The sequence below is a fragment of the Symphalangus syndactylus genome, chromosome 12 (genome assembly GCF_028878055.3).
Source record: "Symphalangus syndactylus isolate Jambi chromosome 12, NHGRI_mSymSyn1-v2.1_pri, whole genome shotgun sequence".
Lineage (NCBI taxonomy): Eukaryota > Metazoa > Chordata > Mammalia > Primates > Hylobatidae > Symphalangus > Symphalangus syndactylus.
Window position 1 is genome coordinate 144,979,466 of NC_072441.2, and position 6,565 is coordinate 144,986,030.

Genomic DNA, 6,565 nt, shown 5'->3' on the forward strand with positions numbered 1-6,565 from the left:
GGAGTTATCACATGACCCAGCAACTTCACTCCTAGGTATATATTTAAGAGTAATGAACACATACGTCTACACAGAAACTGATATACACATGTTTATAGTAGCATTATTTGTAACAGCTAAAAGGTGGAAACAATCCAAATGTCCATCGATGGACAGATGGGTAAACAAAATGTGGTATACCCATACGATGGAGTGTAACTGGGCCATAAAAGGAATCAAGTACGGATATGGTCATGTGCTGCATAACATTTTGGTCAACAACTGACTACATATACGACGGTGGTCCCGTAAGATTATAATACCGTATTTTTATTGTATCTTTCCTGTGTTTATTTATTTATTTTTGGAGACAAAGTCTTGCTCTATCCCCCAGGCTGGAGTGCAGTAGCACCATCTTGGGTCACTGCAACCTTCGCCTCCTGGGTTAAAGCAGTTCTCCTGCCTCAGCCTCCTGAGTGGCTGGGATTACAGGCACCCACCGCCATGCCTGGCTAATTTTTGTATTTTTAGTGGAGATGGGGTTTTGCCATGTTGGCCAGGCTTCTCTTGAACTCCTGACCTCAGGTGATCCACCCACCTTGGCCTCCCAAAGTGCTGGGATTACAGGCGTGAGCCACCGTGCCCAGCTTTCCTGTGTTTAGATATGTTTAGGTACACAAATACTTACCATTGTTTTACAAATGCCTACAGTATTATGCTACACAGGATTGTAGCCTAGGAGCTATAGGCTATACCATACAGCCTAGGCGTGTAGTAGGCTGTATCAGCTAGGTTTGTGTAAGTACATTCTATGTTCACACAACAACAAAAATCACCTAACAACACATTTCTCAGAGCATATCCCCATCATTAAGTGACATATGACTGTATATACTACAACATGGGTGAACCTTGAAAACCTCACGCTGGCCGGGAACATTGGAGTGAGCTTGTAGTCCCAGCTACTTGGGAGACTGAGGCAGAGGACTGGTTGAGCCCAGGAGGTCAAGGATGTAGTGAGCCAGGATTACGCCACCACAATCCAGTATGGGTGACAGTGAGATCTTATCTCTAAAAAACAAACAAGTCCGGGTGCGGTGGCTCACGCCTGTAATCCCAGCACCTTGGGAGGCCGAGGCGGGCGGATCATGAGGTCAGGAGATCGAGACCATCCTGGCGAACACGGTGAAACCCCGTCTCTACTAAAAATACAAAAAATTAGCTGGGCATGGTGGCAGGTGCCTGTAATCCCAGCTACTCGGGAGGCTGAGGCAGGAGAATGGCGTGAACCCGGGAGGCAAAGCTTGCAGTGAGCCGAGATCCCGCCATTGCACTCCAGCCTGGGTGACAGGGCGAGACTTTGTCTAAAAAAAAAACAAAAAATCTCATGCTAAGTTACAGAAACTAGTCATAAAAAATACATATTTTATTTATGATTTTATTCACATGAAATGCCCAGGATGGGTAGATCCACATAGGAAGCAGATGAGGGGTTATCAGGAGCTAGGGAGACATGGGAATAGGAGTGATTGTTAACAGGCATGGGGTTTCTTTATGCAAATGATGAAAATGTTCTGGAGTTAAGAGGGTCGTGATGGTTGCACAATTTTGTGACCATATCAAAAAACTGAATTGTACACTTTAAAAGGGGTAAATTTTATGGTGTAAGAGTTATATCTCAGGCCGGGCACAGTGGCTCACACCTGCAGTCCCAACACTTTGGGAAGCTGAGGCAGGTGGATCACCTGAGGTCAGGAGTTTGAGACCAGCCTGACCAACATGGTGAAACCCCGTCTCTACTAAAAATACAAAAAATTAGCCGGGCATGGTGGCAGGCGCCTGTAATCCCAGCTACTTGAGAGGCTGAGGTAGGAGAATTGCTTGACCCTGGGAGGCGGAGGTTGCAGTGAGCCAAGATCGCACCATTGCACTCCAGCGTAGGCAACAAGAGTAAAATTCCGTCTCAAAAAAAAAAAAGAGTTATATCTCAAAAAAAAAAAATGGAATTGTCCTATACACTGGGGTCAGTTACAACCTGATATTCACATTGAAAGGATTTTAACATAACACGCATTCATAGTAGTACTCTTGAGTCATCAAGAAAGGTTTAAGTTATTTTCAGAATTATGTGATTAGGTCATGGAAATGGGTAATACATTTCAGATTTTCTTCTTTCAGTAGAGTGACTTTATACGTTGAAACAGCAAGTTAGATCAATTTATATGGGACATCCAAAATCCAAGTGGAAACATTTTAAACATCTGTAAGAGTTAAATATTATAATAGTCCCAAGAATGTAACAGAATTCAAGATTTCCATCAAGTTCAATGATCTTTAAAAAGGTGGCTGGGAAAGACAATTACACATTTTAGGAACCATTAAGTTCGAAGGTCTTTGGAATAGAAGCAAATGACATGTATTTCTATGAGCAGACTGAAGATTTAAGTAGCGAGTGTAACTTGAACTAAGATTGTGGTTGAGATCAACTCTCTCTTTTTTTTTTTTTGAGACGGAGTCTTGCTCTGTTGCCCAGGCTAGAGTGCAGTGGCACGATCTCGGTTTACTGCAACCTCTGCCTCCCAGGTTCAAGTGATTCTCCTGCTTCAGCCTCCCGAGTAGCTGTGATTACAGGTGCCTGCCACTGCGCCCTGCTAATTTTTTTTTTTTTTTTTTTTTTGAGACGGAGTCTTGCTGTGTCGCCCAGGCTGGAGTGCAGTGGCGCAGTCTCGGCTCAGTGCAAGCTCCGCCTCCCGGGTTCACGCCATTCTCCTGCCTCAGCCTCTCCGAGTAGCTGGGACTACAGGCGCCCGCCACCGCGCCCGGCTTATTTTTTTTTTTTATACATTTAGTAGAGACAGGGTTTCACCATGGTCTCGATCTCCTGACCTCGTGATCCGCCCGCCTCGGCCTCCCAAAGTGCTGGGATTACAAGCGTGAGCCATCGCGCCCGGCGTGCCCTGCTAATTTTTGTATTTTTAGTAAAGATGGGGTTTCACCTTCTTGTCCAGGCTGGTCTCGAACTCCAGATCTCGTGATCCACACCCCGCCCCCCACCCCTGCAGCCTTGGCCTCCCAAAGTGTTGGAATTATAGGTGTGAGCCACCACACCTGGCTGAGAAGATCAACTCTTTTAAGATATATAGTCATTAATCTAAAATTTAATGTGCCCCACCAGGGTCAGCAAAACTAATCTTGCTAGCTTGCTTGGCAAACGTTCCTGAGACATAAAGAACTTCAGCTAACTAGGGTGGTAATTGTATTCCTTGATGGATAAATGATCCTTTAGCTTTGGAAGATTTAGAATTAAGTACAGATGCTCCTCAACTTAACGATGGGGTTACATCCCAATAAACCTATTTTAAGTTGAAAACATTGTAAGTTTAAAATGCATTTAATACCCCATTAAACCCACTGTAAAGTCAAAAAATCGTAAGTCAAGCCATTGCAAGTCAGTGATCGTCTGTATTAAAAACATTTAAGAGCTATGGTTTGAACATTTGTGTCCCCTCCAAAATTCATGTTGAAACTTCATCCCCATTGCAACAGTATCACCTTTAGGAGGTGATTGGGCCACGAAGACTCTGCCCTCATGGATGGAATTAGTGCCCTTATAAAAGGACCTGAGGGAGTGAGTTTGGCCCCTTTTGCCCTTCCATCCCTTCTGCCACGTGAGGACACAGCAGTCCTCCCATCCAGAGGATGCAGCAACACGGTGCCATCTTGGAAGCAAAGAGGAGCCCTCACTGGACACCAAACTGCCTGGATTTCCCAGCCTCCAGAAGTGTGAGAAATAAATTTCTGTTCTTTATAATTACCCAGTCCCAAAGTATTTTTATAGCTGCACAAATGGCCTGAGACAGAAAAGATTTAGAATTAATAAAAACACTTAAGAGAATCAAAACTATAGCTGGGGAAAGCCTCATTGAGAAGATGGCATTTGGGTGAAGTCCAAAGGAAGTAAGAGAGTCATGTGGGTGTCTGGGGGAAGAGTATTTCAGGCAACGGGAACAGCAAGTGCAAAGGCCCTGAGGTGGGCAGGCAAGGAGGCATGGGGAAAGCAACGGGATATGGAGTCAGAAAGGGAAAGCAGATCATAAGAGAAGTAGGACATGGTGAGACCAGGTGCTTGTAAGGCTGCATAGACTATTATGGAGCTTTTGGCTTTTAAACTGTGTAAGATGCGGAGCCACTCACCAATTTTGAGCAGAAAAGTGACAAAAGCTTCATTCAAGGGAATCAAACACATCAAATCCTTTAAATATGATTAACATCTCATTGTATCACTGAGTTAAGTCTATTAGACATAGTTTTATCTAAAAATTAGATTTAAACGACATATGATGAATCAATATTACTCTATCTTACAAAGTTTTTGATGGCCCCAAATCATTATCAACAGCAAAGCTGGTGATTTCAGGGCTAGGAGATAAGGGTTAGTGGCGTGGCCTCCTTCCTGGAGTCCCTACTCATTATGCCTCCTGCTGACAATCCACCCAGACACCCATTTGGTCAAGGGCCCTAAGCCAGATTCTCACTTCCCAGTTGCCACTTGTGTGGCCAGAGAGGTTCCCAGGAATAAAGACATCTGATCCCTGCTTATCAGTGAGGGGCTCTTGCTCCAGTCTACAAACGCATCCATACCTGAGGCATGGAGGAGATAAGACTGGAGCAGAAGCTTGCTGAGGATTTTGGAGGCTTTCTTGAAAAAGATCAGTTAAGGTTTTTAGAGCAGGGAAGCGCTAAGACTGGCCCTTCTAAAGACTCCTCTGGAGGTGCCTTAGGAGGGAAGGCAGGGCGGGAACAGGAGGCCCTGGGCGGCTATGGTCACCCTGGCCTAGAGGTGAAACGCCATGCTTCATGCGTGCTCCCTCATCTGCAAAGTGGAATTACCGTCAGCCTGACTAGGTGGTGGTTTTATGTGAAATTAAGTGAAATCATTCATATAGGTGAAAGCACCCCATTTAAAGTTGTGCAACTACAAAGGTTTATCAAGCATAGAGGTGATACTGACGTGTGTGGTTAGAAGCCCACCACGTGTGTGTGAATCTACCGCTTCCAAGCGCGTCTTAGAATAATCTGGAGTAGGGCCATTGGAACAATCAGCGATAAATAGGCGCATCTGAAGGGGAAGGGAACAAGCCGCTAACTCACAAAAGAGGCGGTCCGCACGGGTAGAGACGAGCATGTAACGTTCCGTCCAGAAGCAAATAGTTGAGCTCCACATTGGTTAGGCGCGGCGAGTTCGCCCTCGGTTCTAAGCCCAGATGTCGCATCTTGACATAAAACCAAGGATGGAGGCTGCACCGAGAAACTCGGGCTACTGCCCTGGGAGCCAGGTTCCCCGGCAGCGCCCCTGGCCGCGCCCGCAGAGACTCCGGCCCCGGCCCGGCCCTGCCCTCCCCGCGCGCCCCCGCGGCGACCGCCCGTCTTTGCTCCGCGCAGCCCGAGCCCCTCCGGAGTCCGCGGCGCCCGACGGCTCCAGACACGCCCGGCGCCGTCCCCGCCGCCTTCCCGCCGCCGCCGCCAGGAGGCTCCGCGCGCCTTCCCGCCTTTCCCCGGGCCGGGCCGGGCGGCGAGGCGGGCGCGGGCGGCGACGGCGCGGCCATTGTCCCGCAGCCCCTCCCGGGCGCGCAGGAAGGGCCGGCCCGGCGGGCTGGGAGGCGCGGCCGGGCGCGGGGAGGGGCGGCCGGGAGCCGGTGCCCACCAACGCCCGCCGCCGCCCCGGGTTGGGCCCGCAGCCGCCCGCGCCTCCTCCGTGGCCGCCCACAGCCCCTCGGAGCCGGCGCCGCCGCCGCCGCCACTGCGCTCCGGGCTGCAAATGGCGCCCGCTCGCCTCGGCGCCTCCCGCCGCGCTCCCGGCCCGGGGACGTCTGGGGGAGGCGCGCCCGGGGCCCGCATCCCAGCACCGCCGCTGCCCGGGCCGTCAAAGCCCGCGGCACCTCCGCCCGCGGCCAGGCTCGCGGCGGGTCCCGGGCAGCCCCGACGCCCGCCCGCCCTCCGCCGGCGCCGCGCGCAGCCACTTACCGCGGGCCGTGGCGCACCGGCCGGTCGCGCGCGCGGGCCGAGGGAAGATTCCTGGTTCTCGGCTGGGGAAGGACCCCCTTTCGAGGCCGTTCCTTTGCGCCCTAAAACAAGTAGCCCCAACGTGAGAGAAACAAAAGGTATTTGCTGACGTGGGCGTTGGACAGAAACGCCCGAGGGCTGGGGACACAATTAAAGGGGCAACGCACAGATTTCAGGCACCAACCAGCAGCTTCGCCCACTCCCCCTGCCCTTGCCCACACCCGCTGCACGCTCCAGAGGCACCGGGGTGCCCAGATTCTCTAGCAGTTGACTGCGGATCATGATTTTAGTCAGGAACTGAAATTTAAAATTGTACTTTACGTTGGGAAAGGCGCCTCCGGAGGGCAGAAGGGCTGGATTTCTAGGATCTGGGGAATTTGGTTTAGGAAAGAGGGAGGGACTTAGGCGTGCCCACAATTACTGTATAAGTACATGTGACATTATTGTACTTAAGTTTAGCAACGTCAAATGCAAAAGGTTGCCACAGAATTTTCCCTTGTACTGAAGCAGTTATTTTAGTTGA

At 50.1% G+C, this 6,565-nt stretch overlaps 1 protein-coding gene across 4 annotated transcripts in view; it reads right to left on the reverse strand.

Moving 5' to 3' along the window:
* Positions 1-6,354, reverse strand: part of ZBTB8A (zinc finger and BTB domain containing 8A) — a 62,721-nt gene extending 56,367 nt beyond the window's left edge. For 2 of the 4 annotated variants that reach the window (XM_055255565.2, XM_055255566.2), the window contains exon 1: positions 6,004-6,326. The gene's annotated coding sequence lies outside the window, so the exon portion shown is untranslated. Of the gene's footprint in view, positions 1-5,130; positions 5,554-6,003 lie in introns of those variants that run through there. The other 2 variants (XM_055255568.2, XM_063627976.1) reach the window with 2 other exon arrangements.
* Between the last annotated feature and the right edge of the window lie 211 nt (positions 6,355-6,565).